Source organism: Trachypithecus francoisi, unplaced genomic scaffold (genome assembly GCF_009764315.1).
Source record: "Trachypithecus francoisi isolate TF-2019V2 unplaced genomic scaffold, Tfra_2.0 Lachesis_group21, whole genome shotgun sequence".
Lineage (NCBI taxonomy): Eukaryota > Metazoa > Chordata > Mammalia > Primates > Cercopithecidae > Trachypithecus > Trachypithecus francoisi.
The window spans coordinates 11,422,167-11,445,221 of NW_022681467.1; the positions used below are offsets into that span (position 1 = coordinate 11,422,167).

Sequence of the window (23,055 nt, forward strand, 5' to 3'; positions counted from 1 at the left end):
CCTATTTAATGGCACCTCCATAAACACCCTACACAGTAGAGTGCAGAGAGTTTCAGGGGTGCTGAGCACATGAAGGTACAAGGAGTGCGGTGCTCCCAGAGAAGATTTGGAAGCTTCATGCCTCTTTCTGCCTCATGCATCTCTTCTGCTTGGCCATTCTTGAATTGTGTCCTTTGCAATAAACTGGTCATATTAAATAAAGTGCCTTCCGGAGTTCTGTAATCCATTCTAATACATTATCAAACCCGAAGAGAGTGTCGTAGGACCCTCTGATCAGCTGGTTGGTCAGAAATATGGGAAGCCTGGATGTGTGACTGGCATCTGAAGTGGAGGCCATAACCAGGGGTACAGACAAAGTGTTAGAGAGAAGCACAGTGAATGAAAAGAGCTCCTCTCCACGATGCCCAGACTGTAGAAACTTCTTTTTGACTGGTAGAAGAGGAAAGGGAAGAGACGATAAGTAAAGGAAGATCTGTAGGCCCAGGAGTACCGGGGCCCAAGACAATCTTCCAAAACAAGCCACTCAGAAAGAGACAAACCCCAGAGACAGAATGTGGGTGTGCAGCATGGAGGCGTCATACATAAAATTCAAGTGGGTGAAGGAAGCCAGGTGGAATCCAATAGACAGTGGAGGGGCCTGTGCAGGCCTGAACAGCCAATGCCCCAATTCGAGGCACGGCAATGCCCCATGCAAAGGCACAGCCCCAGCCAGCTGGCTGCTCCTATGCAAGAATGCAGGCACTGAGTTACAGTATTTCCCACTTTTCAAGAGAAATCTGAAAACTACGTTATTCAAGTAAAACTTCCAGATTCTTAAAACTTTGTGGGTGAAATAAAATTTGTCTGTGGAACAAATTCAGTCCACTGCTTGGTCATAGATACATGGAGTCCTAGAGGCTTGCTGTGCCCTAAGCAAGCCACTAAAGCAGCAGGAGGTTTGTTAGACCTGAGGGGCCACATAGATAGGAATGAAGGACACATCAAAGCAGACTTAGGGTCAAGGAACAACTGGGTCCCTTTCACCCATGCCTAGTCCCACACGAGCTTCCAGAAATGTTGATACAACCCCAAGAAGGGAAAGAAACACCTCAACCATTGAGCTTATAGTTCTATGCCACGTCAGCAGAATCAGGACTCAAAAAGGCAACAGTGTTGTAGAAAAATAAAGCAGTCACTACTCATCTATATTCCCTCATTCCTTTCGGTAGGATTTGGCTCTAAATTTGCAAGACGCGATCTAGGCTTCTTGCCTACCAGTTCCATGATCCTGTTGAAGGGATGTAAGCAGAGTTCATCATTAAGATTTCCTGCTTCAGTTCTATGCAAACTATGGCACGCTGAGCTTCTGCTGATGGAATTTCAGGCGCTAAGAGAGGGACCTTCAAGTTCACCCACAATCCTGAGGCAGAAATCTGTGGGTAAATGATACCTATCCTGAGATGATTCTGGTTCTGTCCCTGAAGTGGCCATACTTCACTGTGGGACCTAGAATGAGATGTTTCTTCCATGCTTGGCCACAGTACTCTTGTTATAAACTATGAGGGGCAAGAGTCAGGCCTCAGCCAAACCCAGGTCCCATTCTGCTGTAGGATGCTATACTCCTATACGTGGCCAGGTGAGGGCATACTGGAAATGAACGAGCATTACACAGATGAGAACATGCACCATTATCTTTATATTACTGTTTCTTCCACACAGATTCTACCTCCTTTTTGCACAGTAAGATTAGACATTTTCCCGCCTTTTTTGGCTACTTTAGAAACTCTTTGGATTTATACATTTTTTTTTTCCTGCATTTTCCCTTTTTCCAGGAGTCAGCAAATTCTCTGGAAGGTATGTTATGAAAATAACCTATAGAATTTCACTTTCCATTTGTCATGGGATAATTTATATTCCCAGGAACGAGAGCTTGTTTTTTACTTTTTCCTTCACTAGTAGAGTATGACATAAGCAATCATGTGTTTATTTCTTATGATTTGGGGCTCCAAATTTTTTTGAAATCCTCTCACTAATCTTCTTGTCCCTGAATGGCTTCAAGTTCTCCAGCTTCCTCAAATCTTGCTTAGCATGTATGACATGCCTCATCACCACATGTTTTTCCATCTTTTGATGACTTATTTCAGCCTACAGGCCTAAAAATCTCTATGTTAAATTCAAACATTCTGCATTATTGAACAATATAATGAAGCATTTCAATATTAAAAGTCAAAGAAACAATGATGGAGAAATTAAGTACTCAATGGCAAGAAGGGTACAGTAACAAATCCGAAAAATACAAATTTTAAAAATTCAGTTTGGGTGTGGTGGCTCATGCCTGTAATCCCAGCACTTTGGGAGGCTGAGGCAGGAGGATCACTTGAGCCCAGGAACTTGAGACCAGCCTGGGCAACACAGGGAGACCCCACCCCTACAAAAAATGTTTTAAAAATTAGATGGGTGTGATGGGTGTGGTGGTACATGCCTGTGGTCCCAGCTACTCAGAAGACTGAGGTGGGAGGATAACTTGAGGCTTCAGTAAGCCATGATCATGCCACTGTACTTCATCCTGGGTGACAGAGTGAGACCCTGTCTCAAAAAAGTAAGAGAAAGAGAAAGAGAGAGAGAAATTAATTTTAAAAAATCAAAATCTAGAAATAGTATTCTACAAAATCTAGACGTACATGACTTTCTAAAGTTGGATATGTGGCCAGAAGTGGGCAGTTGAAGTTCTGCTCAATATTGAGCAGGTGTTAATATTACGAAGAATGTTACTCAGACCAAGAGATGTCCCCTTCCAATGACTGGGAACTGTATTACAAACAACAATTTGTCATGCCCTTTCTGGATGTAGCATTACAGAATTAAAAGAACTTTCCCATTTCTTGGCTTTTTCTTCCACAAATGGAGATCAGAAACTAACAGATTCTAATTTTCAGAACTACACAATTCATGGAAGTGAGTAAACAAAGTTCAAATTTATAAAAACCAATCATCATGTCAAGAATCCATATAACAAGTCATACCAGTAAATTAGATGAATTGCAAGTATTTCCACCAAAAAGTGAGCTCCAAAAGAATGAAAGCATAAAAGATTTTATCTACTTCAATCAATCATTAATACTTCTGGAAAACTATCTCTATCCAAGGAGATGAGAAAAGGCCATAAACACATAGTTCAGATCAAGACCTGACCCTCATAATTGAATAAGAATGTTAAAATCCAAGACTCTAGAGTTACTTAAATATATTACAAATATTAAAAATTGCCACAATGAACAATTCAGCCCCCAAAACATTGAGCATAGCTAAGATGCTTAATAGCAAACAAAATAACTTTATATAAAGCCACCTGCTGAACACTGCTCCGACAGGGTCAGAGAAAACACTAGTTAAACCCATAGAGGAAAACTAGACATGGGGAATTGGCAACCCAAAAAGGTACAAGCAGCAGCAATCCATACAGGGGGATGAAACTGGAGATAAAGACTCCCCTGAAGACACCCGCTCACCTTTGTCCTAACTGGTCACCTCAATAGCCCACTTCAGTGACATCCCACTGGTAGAAACACAGTCCTTCTACAAAACCCTTGGCTAAAGAACATTAGGAAACAGGGTGGGGAATGGAGAGAGAGTAAACCATTGTCACTATAATTAAGTTAAATCTGGGAAGTAAAAGAAGGAGTAGACTTGGCCAAATACACTGTTGAGAGCAGCTGCATTAAGGTACTTCTTTTTTTTTTTTTTTTTTTTTTTCCTGAGTCGGCGTCTCATTCTGTCGCCCAGGCTGGAGTGCAGTGGCGAGATCTCAGCTCACTGAAAGATCTGCCTCCCGGGTTCATGCCATTCTCCTGCCTCAGCCTCCCAAGCAGTTGGGACTACAGGCACATGCCACCACACCTGGCTAATTTTTTGTATTTTTAGTAGAGATGGGGTTTAACCATGTTAGCCAATTAAGGTACTTCTAAGTGATGAGATCACCTCTATATGGTTCCCAGCAAAAAGACCTGCTTTTCCCTCATATATGAACAATGCTTCACATCCAAGAAAACACTTATAGAAACCTTGGGATAATAAATGCCACTAAATAATTGAATGTCGACCCCTTAATAACAAGTGGAAAGTGTGGAAGGAAGCAAGGACTCAGACACCTAACTCTCCAGAAACTCTGGGAGCATCCAAAACTTTACAACAACTAGGTTCTGATAATGATATTATGTTGAAAAAAATGATCCTTAGTTTTGAAAAAAGAAAAAAAGGGATGATGAAAGTAAACCCTGGTTGCCAGCTATAAATATCTGCTATCTCTGTAAGTATCTGCTGTCTCCAGTTGATTTCTCATTTAATGCTTCCCTCTCTTCTTCCCTTAGCAAACTGTAGAGTCACTTTCTGTTTGGCTGTCTATCATACTCTCCTCTCCCGCTCTCCCTGACAACATCCACTGAAACCTGCCACTGTGGTTTGTTAAGTGATGTCAGGGCTCATTAAACAATACTATGAAGTATGGCATCTTGCCATGCAGAGTACTTTGAAATAAAGGAGACTGGAAGGGCTTCAAAGGCAAGGTCTCTCCAACCTTCCTTTGCCCTCCTTTCTCCCATTCCCCTTTCTCCACCAAGGTGTGTCACAGAAACCACAACTCCTCTTCCCCAAAGAAAGCCATAAAACCTAGAAAAGGTTACTCTCTGACGTACCTCCCCTAAGATCAGGTCATAAACCTGTTGTGCCAAGTGTCTTGCCCCATAACCAGGACAAGGAATGCTACATAGAGAGGCCAAGAACAATGTGAACAAACAGGCTTTGCTAGGTTCTCTCCCACACTTCATTACCATCAAATTATATATACCCTTTTTGTCCATCACATTTCTGTGTGACTGTCCATTCTTCATCAGTCCTAAGCATTAAAAAAGCATAGGTTTCCCTGGGTCTTTGGTTCTTTGTATCTGAAAGCTCTCAGGTCACATAAAACTTTATTAAATAAATTTTTTATGCTTTTCTCTTGTTAGGTCCTTTGTTACGGGGTGTCAGTCATGGACTCTGTAGAGGTGAGATAAAAGTATTATTTCCTTGCCCTGACAGTGGCTTGCCTTTGTCTGGCCCTCAATTATTAGTTGACCTATTTGATTAATACTTGACATTCTTTGCCAGCATATTTGTGTGACTGAATCACACATATGAGGTAATGAATGCAGCTCTACTTCATATCATGTTTCCTTGCCTTTACCTCACCTGATTCACTCCCATGATAGCATCAATACATCTCTTGCCTTCCTCAACCCAAACTGCATGAAAAGATGTCTTCAGATCAGCCAACTAGGGACCATCACCTGGTCTCCAGCTTGGGCCAGGCCTGACCTCGTCCTTATGAGCACACTAAACGTCGACCCCTTACTAACAAGTGGAAGGTGTGGAACAACTGAAACTGCTGGAGTTTGCTGCATCCTAGAGTCAGCCGTAGCAGAGTCACACACATGGACAGGTGGCCTCTGGCCATTCACACTCATAAAGTTCCTGATAGATTCATCCTATATTTTATAATTTCTTGGCCACAACCAATAACAGGGGCCAGAAACAGAGCACAAGATAAATACACTGCTCACATCCAAACACTTTTGGAAAGAATTCCTTGCGGAATAAATTGGAATCTATCCTCAGGTTGTAAATAAAACCTCATTTACAACCATAAGACCTCATTTCCTCATTTATAAATAAGATTTTAATCCATATTCTTTTCTTGAAATGGTTGGAAATAAAGTTAATCATGTACATAACCTAGTTTTGAAGTAAAAGATATCCAGAGATATAAATGCAGTTTGAAATCTTATAATTTCTATTTTCAATCATACCAAAGAATTAAGAAATGATGTGAAAGAATTACATGATTATTCCTTATGTGCTAATAATATGTTATTAACTAGGTGGCATCTATTCTAAGCACATTGAATACATTATCTCATTTATTACCCTTTTTACAATTTCTAATTGATACATAATAATTGTACATATTTATGCAATACATATGATATTCTGATACATGTATACAGTGTATAATATTCAAATCAGGTAATTGGCATATCCATTGCCTCAAGCATTTCTCATTTTTTTGTAGTGAGAACATCCAAAATTCTCTCTTCTGGCCATTTTGAAATATGCAATAAATTATTATTTACTGTACTCTCCTGTGCTATAGAACAGTAGCCCTTAGTCCTCCTGTCTAATTGTAATTCATGTACTCTTGATGATTTTGTGAGCTATACATTAAAATTTCCATTTTACAGATGAGGAAACGAACATGTTCATACAGTTAATACATGGTAAAACTAAAATTTGCAACCTGGATTGTCATCAAGTCTGGTTCAAAAAAAAGAAGAGTTAAAGTTAAAATAGTTAAAAATAAAGGCATGAGGTAGTGTTAAAGAGGGAAAAAGTAATCAAAGTAGAGAAGATTGTTCTCTTCCAGCTGCTTTAAGACTCTATCTCCAATACACTGACTGAAATGCCAGCACATTTGAAATCATGTACATGTGACAGTCCTGGCAGAAGCATCCTCCTAAAGAGTTGTACCACAAAGGTTCAGGCGAGGCCATAAATAGCAGTACCTGCTCTGGGCGAGTGATTTCACTTAAACATGCCAAATGAGAAAACTTGGTTTTAAATCTCAACCTGTATTATCGTGCCAGAAATGTTTCAAAAACAAGAATTTGAAAAAGTATGGCTTTTGAGGATCTCTCATTAATATCCACTAAAATTATTCACTCTCCTCTTATCCCTCTTAGGGAACCAAGCACCTAAAAACAAGTTGATTTCCCAAGGCGGCAACTGACTTAGAGTAAAAATGTAAAGACATTATTTCTAGTACTGGAATGCAGTGAAAGATCACAAAGCTTCAGAGGGCAAACCACATGTCATGTAAGTACCACTGCATAAGTACCACTGCGCACTAACCCACTGAGCTACTGGAGCTACTCAAACCACAGATAAGCAAGCAGGAGACTTTAATCTTTATAATTAGTCTCATAAAAAGACCGATTTTTAATAAAAAACTTACTAAAAATACAGAATTTTTATAGTTCTAAAAGAACACATAAAGATAATTTTATAATTGCCAATTATAAATATTGATTAAATTATTTATATAACATAAATAGTAATTATTTCATAATTATCTTTATAATTAATCTTTATAAAAAGAAGAGAAGCATTGGCTTTTTGACGTGCAACCTTTTGTACAGTTCGTGCTAATGAATTTTGCTTTCCTACATGACAAATTCTGGAGTTGCCTGCCAATTAAGGAAATGGTTTTCTAAAGACACAACTTTGGGTATGGAAAGATGATGGTGAGTTTTTGTGCAGTTAAACACTGACTTTAGTGTATTGCTGCATCAGCCTTATCCCTAAAAATCCCAGTGGTGATTTGGAATCATCTAAAGGGTTTGGAAACCTAAAGTACCCATGAGCAAGATGAGGGCCTGATTATGATTGATTATGATGTAGAGCAGCCATTCACAAACTTCAGTACGTACTGAAATCAGCTGAAGGGCTTGTTAAAATACTGATTGGTGGGGGTAGGGGGGATACCAGAGTTTCTGAGTCAGTAGGTCTGCAGTTGTGACCAATAATTTGTCTAACAAGTTCCCAGGTGATGCTTATCATACTGATCTGGGAACTACACTTTGAGAACAACCAGTGAAGACAAAAGGGACATAGATGGTCATCATAATGTACCGCAATTATGGATTATCGACTGGTCATATAAAAGCATTCTCATCCAAGTTCTATAAGTGTTCTTTCCAGAGATAGCACCAATCCAGGAAGATGGTCACATTTAAATATGAAAAAAAAGAGTAGTAATGGGATAACTTTTGAGAAGCAAGTTCTAATGAAAAAAGAAATCTATTAGAACTAACTAGAGAAACTAATAAATTGACTAACTATAAATACACGACAAACTCATACACATAGGTCAAAATACTTAATCAAAGTGTTTATTTGTGCTTTATTTCCCTTCATTTCTGGCTCCTCTGTTTCAAGCAGGTGGCCAATTAATCCTCCTCCCATTCCCCTTCCCTTGGACTTGGATGTTCCCTGCAGACAGCTGGCATGCCTGACTTTTGTCTTCACTGATATCAGATCTCCTAAAAGAAATGACACTAGGAAAAAAAACGGGGGGAGCAGAGCTGGCAGTGCCAGAGAGGAAAATACCCATGGCTAGGAAAGGAGAAGAGGATGAAGATTCCTAGGATTTCCTGGTAGGCCCCAGGTGGTGGAGAGAAAAACAAAGAACAGGGTCCCTCTGTCTAGTTAAAGATCCTGTGATCCCTTGGTATGAACTGCCCATATCTTCCTGGGGCTGTGAGGTCTGACACAGCCGCCTCCATGATGTAACAAATCTTTGCCCATTTTCTAGGTATCAAGTAAGAGCCTCAGTGACCATAGCAAGGGATAGGAGGTTCCATAAAGACTGTCACTGATGGCTTTTCCTGTCAGTGCAGATGGGTGGGGAAAGGGTGGGTTGCCGGCCTGAGATAAGATCAGATTTCACTTAAAGAAAATAAACAAGTAAAAATATTTCTTGCATACCCAAATTTGACTACAATTTTTTACCTACATTTTATTGTATTATTTTATTTTATTTTACTTATTTTTTGGAGACAGGGTCTCACTCTGTTGCCCAGGCTGGAGTGCAGTGTTGTGATCAAGGCTCGCTGCAACCTTGATCTCCCAGGCAAAAGTGATCTTCCCACCTCAACCTCCTGAGGAGCTGGGACTACAGGTGCATGCCACCACATCTGTTTTTTTTTATTTATTTATTTATTTATTTATTTATTTATTTATTTATTTATTTTTACTTTTTGTAGACATGGGGACTCACGGTTTTGCCCAGGCTAGTCTGGAACTCCTGGGCTTAAGTGATCCTCCAGCCTCAGCCTCCCAACGTGCCTGGATTACAAGTTTGAGCCAACGCACCCTGCCTTGGTACCACTTTTTAAAAAATATTCAGTGGTGGTGAAAGAGTGAGCAAATGGGCTTCTTGAATCCTGCTGATATGAGCATGAATGCATATTGAAAGACCTACAATTTTACTGACACATTAATCCAGCAATTCTACTTCTAGACATTTGCTCTAATTAAACAATTAAAGATATACAACAAGATCTGGCTCTAATGATGGTCTCAGTAGTGCTATTTGTATAAATGGGAGGGCCAGGTTAAATGTCCAACAATGAATTAAAGTAGATCGACAGCAGAGCGTTATTTTCAACTACTAAATATATTATAAAAATATTTTGTTAGCATCAAAGTATATTACTAATTCCTGTTAAATGAAAGAAACAGGTGATAAAATACCATGCAGAATACTATGCTCTTTTCATTAATTATGTGCCTATAAATATGTGTATTTATTTTTTAACTCAAAATATATCATGGACAAACAAATTGAATGCTACAATTTGCTGATTTTGACCAAAAAAAAATGCTTCACAATTTACATCCATTTGAGAATACTATTGTCTTGCTAATAAATCACTTCCAAACTTTGTACTTTAGATTTTAAATCCCCTCACCCTCAATTTTGTCAATTATATGCTGAGTCCCTCTTCAAAGTACTCTACAAACTGAGGGGGCTGGGGGAAAGGAAAGTTGTGGAGGTGGATTCTTAAAGTGTTCCAGAAAATGATATTGCTGATTTTGCAGTCTTAAAATTCACCTCCAGGAATACAGCAGAGAAAGTTATTTGCCTCACCTTGGAACACCTTGGAAACCTCATTACTAAAAATGATACCATATACTCTTATAGAGCATATACATCGTGAGGTGTCATGGAGAGTATATAGAATTCCAGCCATCAAATTTGGTAGCAGTGCTTTATGTTGTTTCTGCAAAATGCAATAATGTCTTCTTAATTCCCTAGGCTGGCATGGCTCACTCGGCGTCATTTATTTAAGGATATCTACATTTTCAAACACTGTTGGGTGCAAAGCAGCCCCATCAATCACTGTGACAGGCTATGTTCCTCTCCAGTTTATCTTCCTGTATATTTTGTGCCAGATTTCGTTTGCAAACCTCCAAACGGGGGAAACATGAGTCTTATTTAATCTTCACAAATATACACTGATATTGTTAGACTATCACTTGCCGTCTGAACTCTCAGTCATTAAGAAAACGTTGGTTAAACAACACCCTACCCACCTTTTAACTGCAATACTCCCTTGTGTCTGTTGAACCCTTAATGGATGACCTGTTTTAAAACCTGGGGGATATTTTATGCATATTGCAATTTGTGTGAAACTTGTCACTGTAGCGGATCTTTTCTCTTTCTAACATGGACAGGTTTGTTTATTTTAATTTCCATTAGTGTCTTGGAAGACAAAAACGATGAATAATGATTCTGAAGCTACAGATTTCACAAGTTAGAGAGTTATAGTGGATGCGTGCTTAGTTTACCTTATATTATTTTATTAGAAGCACAAACCATCACAGCATTGGGGGTACATGAAGACCATTTCATTTCAGTTCAGATTTTAGAGCCCATTTCCAAGGTTACCTCAAGTGTATAAAGAGAAAAAGCAAATAACTGGGTCATAAGCAGATAAAATGGACAAAGCATATACTGGGACAAGCAGCAGCAGGACCAAATGACACCTTTGATTAAGTCCTCCTTCCTCTACCTGCCCATGTGATCTGGCCCAGCTTGAGGGAAGAGAATGAGAAAGTGTGGCAGCTGAAAGCTCACCAAGGGAAAGGATAGTAACAGACTGATTTTTCATTCCCCATTTTTGGCAGCAGAGGTAAACCTTTTAAGATACCTGCTTTAGTATGAAGACATGCATTTTTAATTGTGGTAAAATATACATAATGTAATTTATCACCGTAGCCATTTTTAAGCATTCAGTTGTGTTGATTACATCCACGGTTTTGTGCAACCATCATCACTATCCATTTCCAGGAACTTCTTCATTGCCCGTACTGAAACTCTGTACCTATTAAACAATAACGCCCCATCCTCCCCTTTCCCAGCTCCTGGAAACCTGTAATCTACTTTTTGTCTCTATGAATTTGCCTGTTCTTGTTACCTCGTGTAAGTGGAATCATACAATATTTGTCCTTTTGTGTCTGGGTTATTGCACTTAGCATAACGTTTTCAAGGCTCATCCGTGGCATTGTATAGAACAGAATTTCATTCCTTTTAAAGACTGAATGATGTTCTGTCTTATGGATATACTACATTTTGTTTATCCATTCATCTGTTGATGGACATTTGGGGTGTTTCCACCTTTTGGCTATTGTGAATAATGCTGCTATGAACATTGGTGTACAAGTACCTATTTGGGTTCTTGTTTTAAATTCTTTTAGGTATGTGCCAAAAAGTGAAATCGGTAGATCATGTAGCAATTCTTTGTTTAACTTTTTGAGGATCTGTCAAACTGCTTTCCACAGCAGCTGCTGAAGGTAGTTTTTAATGTGCATTTCCGTTTACAGTGAAGGTCAAAAATTGACCAATTACTGAATAAATATGGGCAGCTCTGAGTGATAGTTCAGGGTGAAGTGTGTGTTTGAGTCTCAAAGTGATCTCTTGGCTCTCAGCTCCCTGAATCCCTACTGTGTTGGGCAATTTGCCTGCAGAATTACCTCCAGCTGCAGCCGCCTGGTGATGGCAGGGTGGCCCATCTGGAGCGGCCGCTGCAAAGTAGATGCTGGCTTGCAGAGGGGTAGGCACGTCAGGGCTGCGTGCGGAGCCGATGGGGGCCGGGGACAGGCCAGAGGCCCACTCCCTACCAAGATGGCGGGGCGGGAGCCCTGAGTTCCCGGGTGCAGCTGCAGCTGCCCAGCCACAGCTCAGGACCCTGCACTCTTGGGGGCCTGGGAAGCCCACCTGTCGCTGCAGGTTTGGTGCCTACTCCCGCCCCCGGCCTCTCCTGACTCCCAGTGCCCACTCTGATTTCAGAGTAAAGTTGTGGCTAAGCCCGGACACTGCTGCCACTTGGCTGCGTGTGTGCACACTTGAGGCAGCACCGACATGCCAGCCCCCTGCTGCCTCAGCCCCTCTGGACGTTGGGTACCAACGAGCGTGGGAGGGAGGCCAGCGGGGGCGGCAGCTTGGTGCGGGCTTGGGCACGAACGGCCTGGGTGCCGTGGATGGCATGTTGATGGCGAGAGGCAGATAGGTTCCTGGGGAGAAAGGGGTGGGTCCCTGGTGAAACCCCATCTTCAAGTCAGGGACAGCCTGAAGCCTGGGAGCCAGGCTGCCAGTTCTGGGTGGAGTCCGTGACCCAGAGAGAATTTATGGTGCTCCCTCCAGGCTCGCCTATGGCTACCCATGGACCAATCAGCATGCACTTCCTCCCTTCTGAACCCATAAAAAAACACCCCGAACTCAGCCAGACTAACACCGATGGTACTAACAGCTGCGGGAACGAGCTACCCATTTCAGGTCTCCTCCGCTAGTCGGGATGAGCTGCCTGTTGAAAGGAGCTACCCCGTATGGGTCTCCTCTCTGCTGAAAGCTGGCCACTTATCAGGACGACCTGCCTGCAGGAAGAAGCTACCCGCTGTGGGTTTCCTGAGAGCTGTTCTGTCACTCAGGGAAGTGCCTCTCCATTGTGCTCACCTTCCAGTTGTCCACATACCTCATTCTATCTGGATGCCAGACAAGAACCCAGACCCACCAGATGGCAGGACTGAAAGAGCTGTAACAATAAACAGGGCTGAAACACGCCCCCCACCCCCACCCCCACCCCCGCTTGCCACATTGCCAGCGACAAGAAGGAGAGAAGAGCTGCAGCCCTTTGGGGAGCTCAGACCTAGGGCCTCCCCGAGCTAGGGCTGTGACACCCTCTTTGGGTCTCTGAGGTTCCTGACGTCTCCAAGCTTCTGGGTGCCACCACGTTCCCCAGTGCCCACAGGAGAAGCCATTTGCAGTGTGCCTGGTCCAGCTGGAGCCTCGCATAGAGCTGGCGCCTGTGCAGGCACCTGGAGCTGCCCGCCCCACCACAGCCTGGCTGTGCACAGTGGCCAGACCCTGAGCTCCCTCACATACCCTTCACTGCTCCGTGCCTGGCTCACCCTTGGCAGGTGTGGGATCTGGGCTGGTAGCGCGAGCCAAGTGCAGCCTGATGGGCCGAGTGGGCAGTCCAAGCCCAGCAGGCCCAAGCAAAATTCGGGCAAAGGCACTACCAGCCTCAGAGGTTTCCGGCTGGAAAAGCAACGCCCTAGAGATCCTGTGACACTGGGATCTGGGATGAAGATCATGAACTGCAGGACTCAGGATGGGGGACTCACAGCCAGATCCAGTTTTGCTGCCGCTACTTTTGCCTGTAATTTACTTTTTGTCACTTTGACAGGGGCATCTGAATTTGCATTATCTAGAATCTCTACCATACTCCCTAGACTATCTTTCTATCAAATCTATCTGTCTGTCTATCTATCTATCTATCTATCTATCTATCTATCTATCTATCTATCTTTTATCCTTAGCTCCTTGTCCTCCTTTTAGTTTGGATGCCTTTAGAAACAGGCCCTGAGCAAGGATGTTGAGCACAAGTAGTGAGAGAAAGATGCCAATAAAATAGTATGCAGGTGGGCAGGTGACTGCTGGGGCAACTAGAGCTCAATGCTGCTGCGCATTTCTGGGACCCTGCCTCTGCACAAAACAAACCTTTTTTTCTAGTTATTCCAAATGCCATGCTCTTTCTGACCTCTATGTATCCTGTAAGTTGTTGTCTTTGACGGGACTGTCCATCTTTACCAGTCATCTGATGGCTAAACTCATATTCACCCTTCACATCTCAGCTCATCCATGGCTTCCTCCATAAGACCTTCCCTTGATCTTCCAGGGAGGTAGGGGTTTTCATTGATTCTCCGCCTAACAAACTTCCATTTCCCTGTCACAGCAGGTAGCCCAAACTGTTGGTACAGATGGCTATCATTAGAGAGACAGATCCCGAAGCAGTGATCACTTTCTATTCATTGTTACACCCTCAGTGCTAAATGCTGACATCCAGTGGGTGCTTAATAATAAAAGTAACACTTATCAATTGCTTATAATATGTCAGACTTTGCTTGCGGTACTTTGCTTGGACTTTGCTAATTCAGTAGATTTGGGTGTCTAATCCCAGCATTGCTTTTCACTCCACTCTGGTCTTGTGCATTAGAAGACTCAGCTCTGGCCCTCCTCTGACTGCCCTTCCTCCTACAGTGATTCCTTGGATCAAGGGGACTTGCCTATCCAGAGCCCAGGTCCACTCCTTGGCTCTAGGTTTTCAGGCCCCCAGAATTCTCTATCAAAATGGCCTTGAAGCGACTTCCAGGGCCTTTCCAGGCATCGCCCACTGCTCTTGCCTCCAGGGGCAGTCCCCTAGGTCTGAGGAATGGCCTCAATCTCCCTTTTGCTAGGGATGTAGATGTAGCTGAATATATGGGCCAGGATCTTCATGCACAATCTGGGAGGCCCTTGCAGTGTGAAGAAGAGCTTGGGAAGAAAGGAGGGCCAGGCCTAGAGCTAAGATCCATCTTCCCCAGGCCACCACATTCCGAGGAGCTCAGAATTCTACATTTAAACCCAGACCCTTAAACGTTGAAGGTACGTTTGTCAAGGCAGGGAGACAACACATAGTTTATTCAGCAACTTGTTGGGGTAATTCATAATTTTGAAATATTTAGATATTCAGGCTCCATTTATACTCTTATCCTGAAACCCACACATATTAGGGTTTGAGCCCATTCACTCCCACAACAAATTTTTTTCTTTTTTTTTTTTTTTAAGCTACAGACAGAGTCTCACTGTTGCCCAGGCTGGTATTGAACTACTGGGCTCCAGTAATCCTCCCAGCTTGGCCTCCAAATGTGCTGGGATTACAGGCATGAGCCACTGTGCCCAGCTTAAACTTTTTTCAAAAATAGATATTATTTCCCAACCACCACCACCAACACCACATTTTATGACTGAGAAAATTAAGGCAAATATAGATGAAGTGTCTCATCTACACAGCTGAGAAATAGTAGAGCTGTCATTCAAACAGCCATTTGGCTCCAGACCACACACTCATATTGCCACAGTGATTGAAACGTGGTAGCTGTTTCACAGACTTAGGACAGAGCCCTATATCAGGAACCCCAAAATCAAATCTGGTAGACATCAGAGTCTGTTACAGCTATGGAAATTAGCACTGAAGGCCAAAAGCAGAAACATAATAAGACAAAGAGATGGACAGGCCTATAATAAAATGGAATAATAGGTGAAAACATTTCCTCTTCCTGAGAAACATGTTTAACCCAATTAAACATATACAGATGAAAGAAAAGGTCTTTTTCTCCTGAATTTTTCTGCATTCCCCCACTCCTACCCCCACTGATGCCACATTTCTGAATCTGCTGCACAATATAAGTCACTGTGTAAACCAAATCATTAGGGTTGCCAGGTGTTCAATTTTGAACCAGACAGTCTGGTATTTGAGCTTTCCGCCTAGGAAACAAATAGAGAAAATACCAGTGATTTTTAATTAAGTCTTGTTATTATCATGTAAAGATGAACTTGCAGGAGAACATTCTCCCTGGCTCTTTGGGCTGCACTTGACTCTGAGTCTGATTTCCACTAAGATATCTGTGTCTGTGTAGGCCACACTGAGTGCCCAGACTGAGTGCCCTAGCAAGCTGATGAGCTTGACCCTGAACGTGTATTGGCATGCTCTTACTGGTCAGGCCCATGCAATTGTGCTAGGTCATTTTCTTTTATTGATATCTCCAAAGCTCCTTCAGCAATTGGCAGAGTTCCCTGGGTATATTTAGAAACAATAATAATAAAAAATAAATACATAAATAAGTAAATACTCAGAAGCACATTTGGATGCAGGCAAATGATCCATTGATTAAGAGTCATATGAGTTAACTGAGCCCATAAGTCTACTCATAGCTATTGAATAGGAACAGACAGTAAAAATAAAAAATAAATATATTATTATATCATTTACAAACACAGAACATTATTCTCAAGTAAAATTCTGAGTCCCAATTAAATCTGGCTCTAGTAACAAGATGCTAGTGTAAATATTTTAAATTAGTGTGGAAATCTATGATAAGAGAATAGCTAGAAATCCTTACATTTTGAGGGAATGGTTTATACGGTATTCATCAACTTTCCAAATTGTTGAAAACAAAAGCGTTTGAATGGGTATTAGAAAAGAATCTTATTTCCTTAAAGAACTTTGTTTAACCTTAAACCATGGTAAATGCCTTTTATTTACCACTGGATACTCAAGGAGTTTTAATATGTTCGTGTACATTCAGAGGAAAGAGACCAGGGAAGCTTTTGATTTCAGAGAACTAATTAATGTTCCCCCTTGGAGGACTGTCAGGGAAATACTAGTCTACCACAGTGTAACTTCAGTTATGAATTATTTGTCAGTTAGATAATAATATTTTAGTAGCACATTCTTCTTGTGAGGCCTAATTCCTTAAAACAGAGGAATATACAAACAGAGCATGCAAACATATCCCACTAGACAGTTGCAACACAGAATTATCTTCATGATCCAGGCTTTCCCTTTTTCTGCCTCTCACCAATGCATTACCAAATAAGGAGTGGCTCTCAATGGGTTGAGGGGGATGATTTTTTCCCCCTACCCCAGGAAGACATTTGGCAGGATCTGGGTACAGTTTTGGTTGGGAGGTGCCAATGGCATCTGGTAGGTAGAGGCCAGGGATGCCGTTAAACATCCCACAATGCACAGGACAGCACCCCCGCCTCTCCCTACTCCATACCAAAGAATTATTCAGCCCAAGATGTCCATAGTGCAGAAACTGAGAAACCCTGCTGTACAGATCTTTGGAATAGATAATTCAGCCCATTTGGGTTGTTAAAACTATCAGAAATGATAGTGTAGATCTATTGCCTGGTGTTATCAGGAGCCCCTGAGGACTGGGAAAGGAGTAGGTAGAGAGGTAGAGAACTTTCATCTGTGCCCTCCCCTACTCCAACACTAAGCCGCAAGTTAATTCCTGAGAATAGACCTATTTAGGAAGGTGACACTGCCCAGGCTTCCAGGTCTGGCCAAGGAACTCGAGGAGACCATCAGAGCTGCCTCTTCTGAAGCAAGGAGGTGGACACCACCCAAGACTTAGGCTGATAATATAGGAACTTTGTACTGATTCATTGAACACACAAACACAATCCAATCTCTCTCTCCCATTAATGAGAATTTTTAAACTGATATACAATAAACATTATAAAATATAATTATCAAATTTTCTAAGATGGAATAATATGGATAATTTTTTATTGTGAAAATCATACCGCCCCTGTGAAAAAATACTCTTCATGTAGTTATATTTTTCTTAAAATTCCCAAGTTTGTAAACAAACAAACAAACAAACAAAACCAACATGGGAAAGTCACCACACTTGAAAACTCAGGATATCATGTTCCGAGTGTTTTGTGTTTAGCTAATGATGAGAAATCTTCTTTTGGTAAAGAATCGTAATTTAAACCTGCATGCCATCCTCGGGGGGGGAAATAAGAACTCCCCACAAATTCTATTTATGAGGAGGTTGGTACCTTAGACAGAGGCTCATTTCCCTTGAGGGAAAAGCAATCTCTTGATCGATGGAAATCATTTTTCAGCAAAATATCTACAACACTAAACCTGTTAAAACCAGTTCAATAGTCTGTTCCAATTCTTGTATTAAATAGTAGTATGGAAAAAAATTTTTGTGTCAGTGGTAATCTATAGTAACCACAGGATAGGTATAGAATTATAAAGAAGTTAACTTTGTATTATTCATTTGTTTACAGAAAAATATATTTTTGAACATTAAAAATTTATTTTAAAAATATAATATGAATATAAAATGCAATATAGAGTATCACTTAAAAATTCTCATATGTTTTAACAAATGTTTTTGATTATGATGTTTATATTAAACATCTACTAACTTGCTGACACCATTTGAAACCTTACAAATCACTCAAAAATTAGGTATATACTCTAATAAACCAAATTAATTTAGATTAACAGGTTATTCTAAGAATACATATTAATTTCCTTCCTCTTCCCCTTCCTCTTCTTCCTCCTCTTTTTTTCTTCTTCTCCTCCTCTTCCTCTTCCTTCTAGTCCTTCCTGTTAAAATTCATGATTTTAAAGCTGCTTAATTCTCTCATCTGGATGGAGACTATAAAATAGTAACCTCAAAGAGAAATTTTAAGGATTAAGTAGTGAATAGTAGTATTTTTTTTTACCTAGAATATGGCATACCTTCAAAAAATCTCTTTTGATACTAAACTTAGTTCTACAGAGTTACTGCTTTTTGGACCAGAATGATGTAGGGTAGGAGAAATAAATCTAATTAAATTTTATCAGCAATAAAGGTATCTACTATTGAGGACCTATGAGGTCCAGTTTACATGCTTCTTTAATCATTGTGAAAATTCTAGGCTATGAGTAGGATAGGACCTGCTTATACTTATTGAACACTCACACGTTAAATCAGTTAATCCTCACAGGAGGCTTTCAAGGTGGTAATACATTTATCCCCATTTGACCAATGAAGACACCACAGTTCATGGAGTTCAGCCTGTGTGCTCCAGTGAAAATGTGTGAGAAGTGACCACTGATGTCCTTGGGTGATATGGTTTGGCTGCGTTCCCACCCAAATCTCATCTTGAATTGCAGTGCCCATAATTCCCACATGTCATAGGAGGGAACACATGGGAAGTAACTGAATCATGGGGACAGGTCTTTCTCATGCTGTTTTCATGATAGTGAGTAAGTTTCATGAGATCTGATGGTTTTCTAAAGGGGAGTTCTCCTGCACACGCCCTCTTGCCTGCCGCCATGTAAGACATGCCTTTGCTTCTCCTTTGCCTTCTGCCATGATTGTGAGGCCTCCTCAGTGATGTGGAACTGTGAGTCCATTATAAATTGCCCAGTCTCGAGTATGTCTTTATTAGCAGTGTGAGAACAGACTAATACATTGGATCATCAACAGGGGGTGATGCTAGCCTAGCCCGTGCTGCTTCTACGTGATTAGGAAAGCATACTCTCTCTGGGAAGACATATCTAAGAGCCAGGAGTGAGAGCTGGAATATATGTAGCTCCTAACCTTTCCCCATAGGGGACATCTATGAATGGTGGCCCAAGTAATCCTCTCAGAGTTTTCTGAAGACATAAATGCCCATTTAAAACTCAAAAATATTTGAATGAGCTTATATTTCCAGTTATAGAGGTTCTAAGTGTCTCTTGGGACTTTGGCCCAAGGCTTTTTCTTCTAGAGCTGCCTTCTTAATACTCTGTGCCACTTTTTAGCAAACGATGGCATCATGACACTGGAGTGTACCTGAGGGAACTTAAGACTGATCTGGGCATGTGGCCAGTACACATCCTCCAAGGTCTTGTAAAAGTAACTGCATCACAGGTATAGAAATTGTGGCGCATGACTCTATATGACATACTGGAAAAGAAAACACTATAGAGTGTGTATGTATGTATGTGTGTGTATATATATATATATATATATATGTGTGTGTGTGTGTATTTTATGGAATGCTTCACAAATTTCTGTGTCATCCCTGCACAGGGGCCATGCTAATATTCTCTGCATCGTTCCAATTTTAGTATATGTGTTGCCAAAGAAAGCACTAGAGGCCATGTAAATATCAGAAGTTGCCAGGCGTTGGGCAGAGGAAGAGATGGCTAACTGGAGCACATGGCATTTTTGTAGTAGTGGACTATTCTATATGATACTGTAATGGTGGATACATGTCATTATGCATTTGGCAAAACTCATAAAGCTATGTAATGAGAAGAGTTAATTGCTGCTTACCTGTCACTGTGGAGAACCAGGTCATCTTGTCTTCTTTAGAATATATCACCAGTGTGTGCAAGAATGCTCTAAAATTCTGTCGTGAATGTCTGATTTAAAGATTAAATGTGAATGAGACTGTCACATGAATACAAGATTTCTAAGTCATGTTCATAAATTGTATAGACTATTCTGCTTCAAATAGTCTCTTTCAAGTAAAATTCCATAAAATATGTTCTATCCAACTTTAATGATACGAAATCAAAGTCTACCACCAATAAAAACATCAAAAAATATTACCAGGAACAATGAAAAGAAAGCCAGGAAGTGGAGCTTTTCTGACATTAGATCCTCAATACTTCAGACTGTGAATTGGTATTTAATGTGCAGTTGCCTACATTGGTAGGAACCTGCAATTATAGGTTAATTAGCTCAAATATCTGTCATGTTTGTGTAACATAGGGATACAACCAATGTCGTATACAGCAACAAATAATAATAGCTTCATAATTGCAAACACTCACCATATTAGAGGTAATTCTTTACTAATAAATAAAATAGACACAAAAAATACTGGAAAGGATCAGATAATGCAACAGTTATCCCTGCTAACTTTGCTTGTTTGCATGCACAGTAGCAGATGTATGGGCACCTAAATATATGTATTTATTTTCTTAATTGATAGACTTTTTTGAGCAGTTTTTGGCTTACAGAAAAATTTAGCAGAAAGTACAGAGAGTTCCCATACACTCCTCTCCCCTCTTTCTCACTTTCCTCTATTATTAACATCTTCCATTGGTGTGGTACATTTGTTACTGAGCCAGTATTGATACACTATTATTAACTACAGTCCATAGTTTACATTAGGGTTCACTCTTCATGTTACATAGCTCTATGACTTTTGCCAAAAGCATAATGACATGTATTCACCATTACAGTATCATACATAATATTTCACCACCCTAAAAATGTCATGTGTTCCACCCAGCCATCTCTTTCCCTGCCCAATGCCTGGCAACTTCTGATATTTTTATTGTCTATAGTGCTTGCTTTGGCAACACATATACTAAAATTGGAATAATACAGAGAATATTAGCATGGCCCCTGCGTAGGGATGACATGGAAACTTGTGAAGCATTCCATGAAAAAAGTACATATATGTATAGACACACACACATACACACACATATATACATATATGTATACATATGTGTATATAGTCTCCTATGTATATGTACATACATATATACATAGGTGTATGTATAGAAGACTATATGTATATACATATATATGTGTATATAGACAGTCTTCTATAGTTTTTCCTTTTCCAGAGTGTCATATAGAGTCATGCGCCATATTACACCACTTCCATCAACATCAGACTACATATATGACAATAGTGGTCTTATAAGATTATAATACTGTATTTTTACTGAATATTTTCTAAGTTTACACATGTTTAGATACACAAATCCTTAGCATTGTGTTGTATTTGCGTACACTACTCAGTACAGTAACATGTACAAGTTTGTCACCTAGGAGCAATAGACTATACCAACACAGCCTAGGTGTGTAGTAGGCTATACCATCTAGGTTTGCAGAAATCACTCTGCGATGCTCACATGATGATGAAATTGCCTAACAACGCATTTCTCAGGACCTATCTCTATTATTAAGTGGCTCATGACTGCAGTTGCTATCAGACAATACGTAGCTTTTTCAAACTGCCTTCCTTTACTTGGCAATATGGTGAATCTTCTTTTGACTTTGGTTTTATTTAAGAGGCTTCAGGAAACAAATATGATCACAACATAGAGTAATTTTCAAAACGCACATAGTTTTTTTTCAGATAGATCTTATTGAAATTTCACTGAGACAGCTTCTAACACCTCTCTCCTAGTGTCTCAAGCCATTTATCTATAATCCTTAAAGTATAGATAGAAGTATCCCAGGAAAAAATGTTGATAAGTCCTTCCTTAAGATGATCTTTCAGGTGAGGACTTGGGAAATCAAGAGAACACAGAAGTGGCTTCTCCTAGATTCCATGAGATGTAAATATCCACATGAAATTTTGCAGCAGAAGTAGGCAAACTACAGCCTGCAGGTCAAATCTAGCCTCCCATCTCTTTCATTATAACCCAGATGCTAAGAATGCTTTTTATCAATACCCACTTATGATCAATTTGATGACAGGGAAAACTAATTTTGAACAACAATTAAGCAAAATGTTACCCACCCAAAAATGATTTCATCCTTTTCATTACTAGAATATTTTTTTCTTATTTACTAGTTAATATTTTAAGTATTATATTCAATTATTATTGTATTTAATTTCATCAATAAAATGTCTGTAAAAATTTGTTTTCTCTCTTGCTAATATCAGTACCTACACAATATCTTCAATTTTACCTCTTAGTGAACAAAAACTAAAATACTTACTCTTGGCCCTTTACAGAAAGTGTTTGTCCGATTCAAGAATAGTCAAATGGTCTCTAACTTTGTTTTTCTTCTTCTTCCCTTCATTTTTTCTTTTATTCATAATTTGCCCTCATCTAACTGTATCATTATGTTCTAGAAGGCACAGTTAGTGTGATCTGGACTATGAAGTAATGAAAAGATTTAAAGAACTCCACCCTTGGGCATTAAAGAAGGAAAGCTGTCTGTTAAGTCACGAGTCTAGAAAAGGAGGCCATAAGTGGCACCAACTTTTCCAGGCTTTGGTAAATATAGACATCTCTATTTATTTTTGTTTGTCATAATCTCTCTGCTTCTCATATGAGCCAGCAGGGGTGTAGTGGAAAAAGGCTTTGCAGTTAGACAAACCTGCCACCCACCAGCTTCTGGACTACAAACAACTGCTCATCCTCTTTGCATTTCGGGGATTTAAATTTTGTTTTGGCTTGTTTTTGACTTATTAAAGGGGTTATTTTAATTACTAAATGATACAACGTTCTTACACAATAGAAGCGCATAACTTTGTGTAGTTGTAAAGTTTTAGGTCCTAATGAGAATTAAATGTTTTCTTCCTTTCTTATTTCCAAGAAAACTCTGTGTGTTGTGCGTGTGTGTGTGTGTGTGTGTTTGTTCAAAGGCAGAAGGGAAAACTGGAATAATAATCCCATTACACCTCCTGGCTTAAAGGAGAGCAAACCCAGCAAGGCGTCTATATTCGACTGTTCTGTGTTGCTATAAAGAATACTTGAGACTGGGTAATTTATAAAGAAAACAGGTAAATTTAGGCAAAGATTCTGCAGGCTGTACACCAGCATCTGCTCAGCTTCAAGG

General features: G+C 40.2%; 1 protein-coding gene and 2 non-coding genes across 4 annotated transcripts in view; 1 reads left to right on the top strand and 2 right to left on the bottom strand.

Moving 5' to 3' along the window:
* The window catches only part of MACROD2 (mono-ADP ribosylhydrolase 2), a 2,183,277-nt gene that overhangs the window by 1,064,781 nt on the left and 1,095,441 nt on the right, over nt 1-23,055 (bottom strand). The gene's annotated exons all lie outside the window — the stretch shown is intronic.
* On the bottom strand, nt 19,501-19,607 carry LOC117069193. The gene has a single exon (XR_004431438.1). It is a non-coding gene; the product is annotated as a U6 spliceosomal RNA (small nuclear RNA).
* LOC117069195 lies at nt 20,813-20,919 on the top strand. The gene has a single exon (XR_004431440.1). It is a non-coding gene; the product is annotated as a U6 spliceosomal RNA (small nuclear RNA).